This window comes from Tasmannia lanceolata, unplaced genomic scaffold (genome assembly GCF_043159265.1).
Source record: "Tasmannia lanceolata isolate RefF3 unplaced genomic scaffold, GAP_Taslan_0.1 ptg000002l, whole genome shotgun sequence".
Classification (NCBI taxonomy): Eukaryota; Viridiplantae; Streptophyta; class Magnoliopsida; order Canellales; family Winteraceae; genus Tasmannia; species Tasmannia lanceolata.
This window is the reverse complement of record NW_027518679.1, coordinates 28,464,011-28,476,778: the sequence shown is the minus strand read 5'-3', so window position 1 is coordinate 28,476,778 and position 12,768 is coordinate 28,464,011. Positions and strand designations below refer to the sequence as shown.

At 39.2% G+C, this 12,768-nt stretch overlaps 1 protein-coding gene and 1 long non-coding RNA gene across 16 annotated transcripts in view; both read left to right on the top strand.

Moving 5' to 3' along the window:
* LOC143853964 (putative F-box protein At5g55150) overlaps window positions 1–12,768 on the top strand; it is a 68,318-nt gene that overhangs the window by 19,493 nt on the left and 36,057 nt on the right. For 2 of the 15 annotated variants that reach the window (XR_013237540.1, XR_013237508.1), the window contains one exon: window positions 6,038–6,237. The exons of 9 other annotated variants lie outside the window; for them this stretch is intronic. The gene's annotated coding sequence lies outside the window, so the exon portion shown is untranslated. Of the gene's footprint in view, window positions 1–5,190; window positions 5,753–6,037; window positions 6,238–12,768 lie in introns of all 15 variants that reach the window. 4 more of the 15 variants (XR_013237517.1, XR_013237531.1, XR_013237524.1 and 1 more) reach the window with 4 other exon arrangements.
* LOC143881851 (uncharacterized) lies at window positions 3,436–4,520 on the top strand. Its single transcript, XR_013252032.1, has 3 exons — window positions 3,436–3,699; window positions 3,957–4,249; window positions 4,324–4,520. It is a non-coding gene; the product is annotated as an uncharacterized LOC143881851 (long non-coding RNA).

Here is a 12,768-nt window from a genome sequence, read left to right as displayed (position 1 = left end):
GATGTTTACACTGACTTCTTCAGTATGGAATGGGGCGACAGATTCGTGTCTGAGTACTATTCTAATTTTGTTAGCTTATGTGAGGAGATTGATGTCTATCATCCTCCGTCCACTGACCTCGCTGAGTTAGAAAAACAGAAAAATGAGATATGAGTGGTTCGGTTTTTGGATGGACTTGGTCGAGATTTTATGCCTATTTGTTAGCAGATCCTAGGTCTTGGCACTCTACCAGACAATGTTATCAAAATCGTACGATTTACGATTCAAATCGTACGATTTGAATCGGATCGTATGGCAAACTATTTAAATCGCAATAGTGAATTGTTTTATGAAAGAATCGTACGAGTCATACTTGAATCTTACGATTCGATCTTGAATTGTACGATTCATTTCCAAAGTGTATTTTACTTTATTTTAATATGCCTTTTTTTAATCGTACGATTCCAGAGGGCCCCACAACTTACGTTAAAGGTTTTAATACGCCTTTTTTAATTCCATACGAAGTCTTATCTGTATTCCATCGTGTTAGGGTTTTGTGAGACGAAAGAAAAACCTCCGCATTTTCCATCGACTTGGGTTTTTTATCTCCTCCCTCACTCGTTTCTCCTCCACTGGTCCAAGAAGAAGAAGAAGAAGAAGAAGAAGAAGAAGATTTCAGGTATGCCTCAACCCCTTGTTTTATTTTCTTTTTTTGTACTTTTTGTATTTCTTTGCCTCAACCCCTTGTTTGTTTCGGACTGAGAACCGATTGGAGTTGGTTCTCAAAATCCAAAACAAACAGTATCTTCTCAAAACAAATCAATTTGAATTTTGAAAGCCTGATTTTCTCTAATGTTTAGGCCATGTTTATTTTCGATTTTGAGTACTGATTTCGAGTTGGGTTCTGTTTGTTTTGGATTTTGAGAACCGATTGGACTCCAATCAGTTCTTAAAATCCAAAATAAATAGGCCCTGTGTGATTGTTCAAAAATCATTTCTTGTGAATTTTTTTTCCAATCTAGTGGCAAATGATAAATTTTAGGGATATGATTCTAAATCAAAAGTCCCCCTGTAATTCTGTAAATAATACTTGAACTGTGAGTGATTCAATTCTCTTTTTTTCCCCCATATGTAATCAGCAATGAAGCTTTAAATTATGAAAGAAAAAATTCTTTTCCAACCGTTTCTAAAAAGTTTATTGCAATCCAAACAGGGCCTGATGCTCTGTTTGTTTTGGATTTTGAGAACTGATTTCGAGTCCAAGACTGATTTTTAGACCCAAATTTAGGGTCGAATAATCTGTTTTGCATTCACAAATGGTTCTCAAAATCCAAAACAAACAAACCCTTTGTTTTGAGTCAAATATTCAAATAGTTTCTTTTTTTCCCTTAGGCTCTGTTTGTTTTGGATATTAAGAACTGATTTCGAGTCCAAGACTGATTTTTAGACCCAAATTTGGGGTCGAATAATCTGTTTTGGATTCACAAATTTCTCAAAATCCAAAACAAACAGATCCTGAATTTTCAGTCTAATATTCAAATTTTTTCTTTTTTTCCCCTTAGGCTCTTTTTGTTTTGGATATTGAGAACTGATTTCGAGTCCAAGACTGATTTTTAGACCCAGATTTAGGGTCGAATAATCTGTTTTGGATTTACAAATGGTTCTCAAAATCCAAAACAGACCCTTAATTTTCAGTCTAGTATTTTCAGTCTAATAGGGATGGCTGAGCTTAAATTAATAGTCCCTGTAAATAATACTTGAGCTGTAATCCGGCTATGTGTTTTTAGGATTTTGATAACTGATTTCAAGTCCAAAACTGATTATTAGAGCCAACTTTACTTTTAAATTTGGGTCAAATAATATGCTATGGACTCACAATCTGTTCTCAAAATCCAACACAATGTGCCATGTATCATCATTTCTTTTGTGCCATGTATTTTAGTGCTTCACTCCATTCATGTATTTTTAATTTTAATGTGCCATGTATCATCATTTCTTTTGTAATATGATTTTCATTTCAGCCATTGGTTTGAGAAGTTTGAAGTGTAGTATGAAGAAAGATGGTTAAAGCTAGAGAAGTGGATGTGACATGGGAGCATTGTACGACGGTCGTTCTAAATAACAAGACAAGATTACGATGTAATTATTGTGGGAAAGAGTATTCTGGAGGTGTATTTAGAATGAAGCATCATGTAGGACGTACAAAACAGAATGTAGCTGCTTGTACACAAAATCCGGATGACATTGTTGATAAATTTAAGTTACTATTGAAGGAAAATGAAGAAGAGGAGAAAAGAGATGATGCAAAGTATGATGTGGGGCGGCCGAGCTTCTATTATCATGATAGGGAAGAAATAGAGGATGCACGTGTTGCTAAAGGGAAGAGGAAAATGGAAGATTTTGTGGTGAGGGGGGACAAAAAAACTGGCAAGCAAGCAACTATCAATCAAATTTGGAAAAAGAGAGATAGGGATAAAGTTTGCCAAAACATCACAAGGTTCTTTTACTCGAATGCATTGTCTTTCAACCTTGTTAAATGCCCGTTTTTTGAAGCCATGGTTGAATCCATAAGCCATTTTGGACATGGATTAAAAGTCCCAAGCTACCATGAGATGAGGAATACATTCCTCAAAATAGAAGTGGAGAACATAGAGTCAATGATGGAAGAATATAAGAAAGAATGAAAAAAGACGGGTTGCAAGCTTATGTCAGATGGTTGGACGGATGGGGTGAATAGATCCATTACTAATTTCTTGGTTAATAGTCCGAAGGGGACAGTTTTTTTGAGATCAGTAGATACCTTGGATATCTCAAAAAATGCAGATAACTTGTTCGCTCTACTTGACTCGGTTGTGGAAGAAGTGGGAGAAGAAAATGTAGTCCAAGTTATCACGGATAGTGCTGCTGTATATGTGAGAGCAGGGGAGTTGTTGATGGAGAAGAGGAAAAAATTATTTTGGTCTCCTTGTACCGCTCATTGCATAGATTTGATGCTTGAAGACATTGAAAATTACCAACCCATGCAGAGACCATCGCAAAGGCCAGGATGATCACAGTGTACATTTACAATCATAGTTAGGTTTTGCATCTAATGCGTAAGCATACGAAAGGGGAATTGACAAGGCCATTTGTGACACGTTTTGCAACGTGCTTCCTGACATTGAAGAGTCTAAGAGAGAGAAAGGCGGGGCTTGATGCAGATGTTTGCCTCGGATGATTGGCAAAAAAGCCCATATTCCAAAAAAGCCGAAGGGAGCAAGATATGCGGAATTGTGTTGAGCGATTCCACATTTTGGCCTAGTGTGTATTATTGTTTGAAATGCACATCCCCTTTGGTGAAAGTCCTACGCTTAGTCGATTCAGATGAGAGGCCTGCCATGGGGTACATTTATGAGACTTTAGACTGAGCCAAAGAAGCCATTGCAAAGAATTTGGGCAACATAAAAAAGAAATATGAGCAAATTTGGAATATCATTGATGAACGTTGGGACATGCAATTTCATAGGCCCTTGCACGCAGCGGGTTACTTTTTAAATCCGCGCTTTCAGTATGAGACTTCAAATGACGTGGACATTGAAATTAAGGTGGGACTATTGGATTGCTTAGAAAGAATGGTTCCAAGTTCAAAAGAGACGGTGTTAATTGGTAACCAAATTGATAAGTTCAAGAAAGCAGAGGGTCTCTTTGGACGGGAAATGTCAAAGTTAATGAGGAAAGAAGGTAAATTCTTTAACTAAAAATTTTAATTGAATTCTTATCTTATGTATTTAGAAATTATCATAATTATTTTTTGGAAAAATAGGGTTATGGTGGGACACCTTTGGAGATGAATGTCCAGAGTTGCAAAAATTTGCAATTTGAATTGGAAGCCCGACGTGTAGTGCTAGCGGTTGCGAGCGCAACTGGAGCACATTTTTTTATTCATATCTTTTTATTTGTATCCCTTTAATTTTTATTATTAACTTTTTTTATTTTAGATACATTCAAAAAGAAGAAACCGACCCGAACAAAAGAGGATGAATGCACTTGTTTTTATCAAATACAGTCTTCAACTTCAAGTTCGCAATTCAAAGAGGAAGGACAACAAAGGATTTGATCCTATTTCGTAATCTGACATGGGCTCGGACGATGAGTGGATAAAGGAAAAAAGTTGGACTTGTGCTTCCAGAAGACACTACTTGGTTGGATATGGGTGAATGTTTTCTGGAAGAAGCTGCAGGAGATGAGACGGGCGCTGGCTTCAGCCATGCGCCTCAACAAAAGAAAAGACGTAAGCTATTTGTAATTTCTTTTCTTAGTAATAAAGACATGATTTATTGATATTCATTCTTGTAAATGTAACAGGCGTTAGAAATCTCAACAAAAGGAAGGACAAGCGTCAATTGCAAGATGAAGAAGAAGAATTTGGCTCTGCTTCTAACACAGATGATGGCGATGAGGGTGTTAATATTGAGGGAGGAACTACCGATGCCGATGACGAAGATGATGATGAGGATGTGAATGGGATCGACGACATCTACGATCTATATTTTTTTTTTTGAGAAACTTTTTTGCAAATATATATATATATATATATATATATATATATATTTTTTTTTGAATAGGGCAAAATTTTATAAAAAACAGAACCGAGATGGTCCTGACGAGAAACAAAGAGAAAAATTACAATAAGTCAAGGAGGAAGATAATCAAAGTACTCTAAAACTGTCCTAAAAACACCTCCCCTGGCTGGAGAATCTGCTTCAGCATTGGCTGATCGCCTAACATGGCCAATTACCATAGAAGAGCCCTGAACCAGGTCCTCAATCTCCTCGAAAAAAGGCAAAAATCTCCAGGGAGGAGACGCCTCCACGATCTATATTTTATACAATCATGATATGTTTCATGTTTTGTTTTGTGGTTCATATGTGAGACTTTAAAGTTGTTTTTCTCTTTTTGAGATCTTTATAGAGAGAATGAATGGATTTTGCCATTTTGGTAATGAATGGTTAATTAATTTTAATTATGACAATCGGTTAAGTGGTTTTCAAGCATTTCATGTTATTTATTTTAATGTTTTTGAATGGAAAATTGATAATTACTCTTTTATGCTTATTTATAAATTTTCCTGTTTTTTATTCTTTTTTTCTGATTTTTATATATAAATCTGAAAAATCTTACGATTTACGATTCGACCCCTCTTACGATTTACGATACGATTCCGATTTTCAGAACATTGCTACCAGACATTGATGAGGTCTTCTCTTGAGTTCAGTGAGCATTGCGGGTTGATCCTCAGAGTGATATGATTGGTGAGCAGTCGGCTCTTGCCGTTTAGTCTGGTTACAGTCGCAGTACTCGAGGTCATGGTCGTGGCCGTGGCCATCGAGGTTTTGGTCGGGGCTTTGGCCGTGATTCAGGGGGAGGTTGTACCTTTGGTGGTCATGGATCTCGTTACTGTTCCCATTGTGATATGGAGGGTTAGACTATTGAATTCTGTTATGATTTACATCTGGAGTTCGCCTCTCTAGAGCTGCACATCACGTTTTAAGGACTTCTACAGAGACCCCGGCTGGTATCTCTACTTACTCTTCAAACACCCTCGTGATATCATGCTGTTATCTCTACTTACTCTTCAGACACTCCCGTGATATCACACAGTGAGTACGAGTCTCTTCGGCGCCTACAGGAGAGAGGAAAACAACCCACTGCCACTCTTACTACGGAAGGTAGTACCCCCATCTTGCTCTCTGTTCATGGCTCATTAACTCTGGAGCCTCACATCACATGACTGGTAACAATAACCTCATTAGTACCTTTAAACCTAAGTTTTCTTCTACATTAGTTACTTTAGCTAATGTTGCAAAGTGTCCCATTTCTGGAACAACGGACACTTCCGTAAGTTCTCCTTTATCTATTTCTTCTGTTTTGTGTTTACTTAGTTTTCCTGTTAGTTCTCCTATATCTCTTTCTTCTGTTTTGTGTTTGCTTAGTTTTCCCTGTAACCTTCTTTCGATTAGTCACCTCACTCGTAGTCTTAATTGCTCGGTGACATTATTTTCTTCTTCTTTCTTTTCAGGATCTGGAAACTGGGAGGATGATTGGATCTGGTTGTGAAGTGGATGGCCTCTACTACCTTGACGGTGATACTGCTCCTATTGTGCTAAGTACTTTGGTTGATTCTTTCATCTGGCACTACCGTCTTGGTCACCCTCCAGCTGATCATAGGCAATATTCTTCAGTTGTGTCTGGTCCAGTTAGTCGCTTTTAGTGTGTCTTGTAAGTATGGGAAACATCATCGTGTTTCCTACCAGTCACGTTCAGTTAGTCATGTCTTACGTCCGTTTGAACTGGTTCATTCTGATGTTTAGGGTCCATGTAGGACTCCTTCTTTATTAGGGTATCGGTATTTTATTATCTTTGTAGATGATTATTCACGGATGACATGGTTATATGCAATAAAAGATTGTTCTGAAGTTTTTAATATATTTCGTTCTTTTTATGCTGAGATCTCTAATCAGTATTCATGTTCTATTAAATGTTTGCGCACAAATAATGCCCGTGAATATTTCTCTGTTTCTAATGGTTTCAAGAATTTTTATCTTCACGTGGTATTATTCATCAGTCATCTTGTGCCCATACCGCTCAGCAAAATGGGGTTGCAAAGAGAAAAATTCGATATCTTATGGACACAGCTAGGACCCTTCTTTATTAGATGCACGTTCCTAAACACTATTGGGCTGAAGCAGTTCTTACATCTTGTTTCTATGGAAAACCGTCTTCCATCATCTGATCTCAAGAATCTGTTGCTTTATTTGTCTTACATCCATCTGGTAACCCATTTCCCTTACAGTGTTTAGGTGTACGTGTTTTGTTCATGATCTTACCCCCGGATTAGATAAATTGGAACCTTGATCGATTAAGTGCATTTTTTCTGGGCTATTCTCGCGCTCAAAAGGGCTATCGGTGTATAGTCCCTTGCTTCGTCGTGCTTATGTGTCTGCTGATGTTTTGTTTTCCGAGGATCAGCCTTACTATGCTGGATCTATTTTACCCAGATTACAGACTCTGACGTCCCATTACTTGTTCCCGTTCCTATCTGCGTACCCAGTTCCTCCCCTATCGTTCCACCCAAACCTCTTCAAGTTTATTCTTGTGGTCCTAAGCAACCTGCAGGTCTAGATGACACTTCATGCCCTCTAGATCCCTCACAGGTTGTTGGACAACCCACTGCTCCAGAGGTAAGTGATTCCCCAGTTGCATCTCGTACCCGATATTGTACCACTCCTCATCCTATATCTGATGTTGTTTCCAAGGTTTTAAATTTCCGTCAAGACCGAAACCGAAATTGGCGAAATGCACAAAATTTTGGTCGAAATTTCGACGAAATTTTTAAAAATAATTTTTTATTCCTTTACGAAATTTCAGCCGAAATTATCGAAATTTTGGCCCAAAAAACCGACATTTCGAGTCCCATTACCAAATTTCGGCTGAAATTTCGGTTTCGGTGGGGAACGAAATTAATCCCGAAACCGAAATTTAAAACCTTGGTTGTTTCTTATGCTCATGTGTGATGTAGGCTAAGAGAGATAATTAGAAGAAGAAGAAGAAGAATGACGAATTAGAAAGGAAGAAGAAAGAAGAAGAAAGAATTAGAACTAGAAGAGAGGAATTTAAGGAGGAGTAGAAGAACTCAGGGGAAGAAATCTCAATCAATTAATCTCAATAATCATCAAAAGGTAACAAAAGAGATGTAGTTTTGCCTATAAATAGGCAATTAACAATCCTAAAATAAAGAAAATTGCCAAATTAAGAATTCCTAAAAGACTAAAACACCCTAAAGGCTAAAATAACCCTAATAAATCAACTATGCCCCAAAATACTCCTAATAACACTAAAAATAACAAAAAGATCCCTAAAGGGCACAAATAACAATAAAAAGATCTCTATAGGGTTCCTCGAGAGCGGCCAATAACAATCGATATTGTTACAGTTTTGCAGTCTAGTTTGTTACAGTTTTGTGCAACAACTTTAACAATCACTGTGATAACTATAGCACGTTTTAATGGGTTGTAACAAATCGATGTTGTTCAGAAATAAATATGTTAAATAACTGAAATAGATCTAGAAATAAATCTGTAAAAGAATGTTGAGGGTAAGATCTATAGCAAATCTGTAGTAGTTTGCTACTACAGGTGGGATTTTAGGTTGATACATTGTTCGGTTGGGAACTTGGGATTTTGGTGTGGGATGTGGGGTTTATTACAAATTTCTGGGCAGTTCGTTGGGTGAAAATAAATAAATAAATAAATAAACCGAGATAGATAGGTGGAGAAATGGAGAAGAAGATGAATGAATAAATAAATAGAAGAGTTTGTGGATAGAAAGTGGCCTCACATCACATCAAGGCTCTCCAAGGCCTCACACTGGAGGATATGAAGTATTACAATTCAGAATAATAGTCATAGCACCCAATCAACATGAGAAAACTTCATGTTTCCATTCATATTCAACTATTGTCAGGGCCCATAGGCCTTTCATAGCTATATGCTATGCAAGCCGTACGGAAGTTGAAGAAAGACTCCTATTCCATGTTGCAAAACAACTCCTAGACCTAGTTGCACAACCATAAGATTACTTATAATAAGACTCCTATTCTAAATAACCCTTTATAAAGACTTATACTACAAGCAACTGAATCTCTTAATTTCTACCAACAGGATCATGACAAGTGTCCAAAGACTTACTCAATTTTTTAAATTTAATAATTTGATTCTACCATTACAAGAACTCTTCAATAATCCTACTACTACTCATCTAATAACTTTTCCTACAATTGGGACTCCTATGGAAGCAAGGAAATTGTTTGTGGCGCATCCTGCACTTAAGTGACATTACCTTATGTCATAAGTGCTTGATGAAACCTGTCCACTATTGATATCGACACCTCAAAAAATGAGGTTCAATAGAGATATCGTCACCCGGGATTGATAATGGCATTAAAATTGATATTGACATCCAAAAAATTGAAGTGGTTAGGGATGTTACTCCATCATACTCCTCCTCTTGAAAAGACTCGATCTTGTCGTGTATAATGATCAGCATTACTAATGGGTGATCGTCATCTATGATCTTCACACACATTGCAAATGGATGTCCTTTACATCGATCAAGGTAATTCCAATGCACTAATATCTTTCGACAATCATTTCGTTGGTTCAAAGTAACATAATCATAAGGCGTGCCTTCAACGTACTCCTAGTGCTCTGGCCATCACGGTGAAAGAAAGTATGTTCATATCTTGTAGTAACTTACTTTGTTGTTTTAACGGCATCTTCTGACGATCACAATCTGAATATTGAATTCAATTTCAATAAAGTACTTACGCATCACAACCATGAATGGAATGGATGACTACGTCTTTTTTGTAACATCCTTCGAGTAAGGGTTTAAATTTCTGTTTTATTTTCGGTTTCGGTAGGCACGGAAATGGAACCATTTTGGTTTCTGGTAATTTTGGTGGATATCTTGTAAAATCACGGAGGTAAATGATGAAATTTTAACATGAAACTTTGGGAAATGCTAGAATAAGCACAAATACATGCTTAGAAACCATCACAAAGCAAGAAAGCCATCCATATTGGCTTAATCACATCAAGCAATCAGTGACGTCCATTGTCCTGCATGTTTGGAACAACAAAGTCAATAAATAAGTACACTGTAATGAAGTTTTAGAAAATACAAAGACCGGTCTCCCCTCTAAGGACCCCAACTCTCTGTCAATGCCACATAGAGTTAGAGGTATTGTTGGTGCAATGCCGATCTGACATCCCTTGCATAAGATAAGTTACTTTGTTGTGCAGTTCAATGACGTTACCTGTCAAATATCATTCTCTACATTAATGAAATGAAATGCAAATCATAACATCTTTTGTCGTTCCGACCACTTTGGTCGAAATGTCGGAGAAATAATGACGTGGAAGGAATTCATGTAGATTTTGTTTCGGTGGGGATGAAAATGAAAACATTTTGGTCTTTTCAGGAAAATTTTGGCTAACAGTTGAATGACTCTACTCTTCTAGGTGTGATGGATGATATTGTTGCCTTCTTTATCCTTATATTCAAAATTGACTATAAAGTTGATGGTCTCTTTCTCAATCTGAAAAGTAATGCGAGCGAACCGTTTGCTGTCAGAATCGATGCTAGATGACAACTGCAACTCTTCTGTTATTTGATGTCAAGCTGTAACGACCCGGAACAACCTAGCCCCTTGGAATGACCCAAACTTACTGTAATTCTATGGCCCTTTTCACCCACATTGTTAACTACAATTAGGGGATGCACATTCACACACACATTTAAACAAACACCTTAAGTGCACCAACTCATAGGGGACTGTTTTGCAATTCTTTTTCTGTCAAACACCAATAATGACTTTACAAAAGAGAATAGAGCTATGCTCTCATAATATGGAAGATTGGGAAGGTTCCAATCACCAATAACAAACTGAAAAACAAAAAAACAACATTTGGTATTGGAATGGAGGTTGAAGATGGGAAGCTTGGTTGGGCATTCTCTTCAATGGCTGTGGAAGATGGAGATCTCCAAGGGCACACTACCTTGGAAGGAGGAGGGAAGATAGATGGGGTGCCCACTGCACCAGCCAGTTGGAAGACTCACTGCCTTCAAAACTGGTTGGCTTCACTAACCAAGGAGGGAAACTTGTATTTGTTAAATCTTTTTTTTTTTTTTTCTCATTCTACATTCTACATTTAAACACCAAAGAGTTGGGTGGCAATACCAATTCTGTTTAAGGCAAAATCAGCCCCAAAATGCCCATCTCATAGCCTCCTTTAAAGGCCTTCCCCAATTACATCGTTGAGTGCATATAAAGAGTGAGAGGGTGCTTATATCATTTCTGCCCCCTTAGCATATAGTTCACAATATGGCCACCCAATGACCCATTTGACCATTAGATGGCCCCACGGTCGATGTCCAAACACAAAAGAAGGACCCACATGGCCCTAACCCACAAAACTAGGCACCATAATCTATGCTCCTAGAAGGGGACATGACAAATCTCCCCCTCTTGAATTGCTTGCCCTCGAGCAATGCAAGTGTGGCTGCTGATATAGAATGTTCTCCCTTTCCCATGTGGCATCCTTCGTCGGTAAATTCTGCCACTTCACCAAGTATTCCGTGATGGTGCGGCTCCTCAACCTTCTTTGTCGCATGTCAAGAATGGCTTCGGGGTTGAGTGCGACCTTTCCCTCTTCATCAAGAGGGGGTAGAGTAAGAGAGGGGTGAATGTTCTTCCCAATGGCACCCTTCAAACATGACACATGGAAGACGGGGTGGATTCGACTACCCTCTGGAAGATCCAAACGATGCGCTACACTACCCACCTTAGAAGCCACCTGATACAGACCATAGAAGCGGGGTTGAAGCTTATGAGCCCCCTTCTTCTTCAATGAGGATTGTCTATGCGGCTGCAATCGTAGATACACCATATCCCCCACCTGAAATGAACGGCCGGATCTCTTCCGATCAGCGTACACTTTGTACCGATCCTGTGCAAGCTGCATGTGTTGCTTGAGTTCTTTGAGAAGGTCTTGGTGGTGTGTAACCGATTCCTTGGCTGCGGGCACCCTCATCTCAGGAAGTGCTATGTCAACAAACTTAGGGGCATCGTAACCATAGAGGGCACGAAAGGGCATCATGTCGATTGACATGTGGTGGGTGTTGTTGTAGCAATACTCACCCATGTATAACCATCGTGGCCAAAATGATTGTTGATCTTGTACGTGTGAGCGTAAGTAGCCCTCAATCCACTTGTTCGTAACCTCAGACTGCCCATCGGTTTGGGGGTGGTAGCTAGTGCTCGGGGTCAATGAGGTGCCCGTCAATCGAAATAACTCCTGCCAAAAGGCGCTCATGAAGCGGCGGTCCCGATCACTCACAATGGTGCTTGGAAGCCCATGCAAGCGAAAAATCTCCTTGTAAAACAACTCAGCAACTTGGGGAGCCTTGTAGTCCGCCGGAAGGGAAAGGAAGTGCGCGTATTTGGTGAGGCGGTCGATGATGGTCAAGATGCAATCCTTCCCCCCCGATCTTGGTAATCCGGTGATGAAGTCCATGGATATGCCATCCCATTTCTTGTCGGGAATAGGTAGAGGTTGGAGCAACCCTGCAGAAAATACTGTCTCATGCTTCATATGTTGGCAAATTGAACACCCACGGATGTGCTCCCGAACATCTCTCTTTAAGTGCTTCCAAGAGAACCTCTCCCTAACCTGGCGGTAAGTATTATAGAAGCCCTGATGACCAGACATTGGAGAGTCATGATACGCGTTGAGAACCTTCTTCTTCAATGCAATGGATGGAGGGACATAGATGCGTCCCTTACGTAGGACAATGTCGTTATGCACATGGTACTCTTGTTGGAGCTCAGGGCCACATGACTTATCCATGACCGAACTGCATAAGGGATCTTTGGCATAGGCAGCCACTAAATCATCACGCCATGGGAGATCCACAACTGAAACGGCTGCCACCTCTGCGCGTCTAGAGTGGGCGTCTGCCACTGTGTTATACTTCCCCTTCTTATACTCTATCTCAAAGTCAAAGGCCTGAATGCGACTCACCCACCGTTGTTGTCTATCATTCAACTCCTGCTGAGATAAGAAGAAACAGAGGCTATGGTGGTCTGTCCTCACAACAAACTTTCCACAAATGAGGTACTGTCGGAACTTCGACAAGGCATGCATCAAAGCAAGCATCTCCTTATCGTACACTGAGAGATGCAACTCT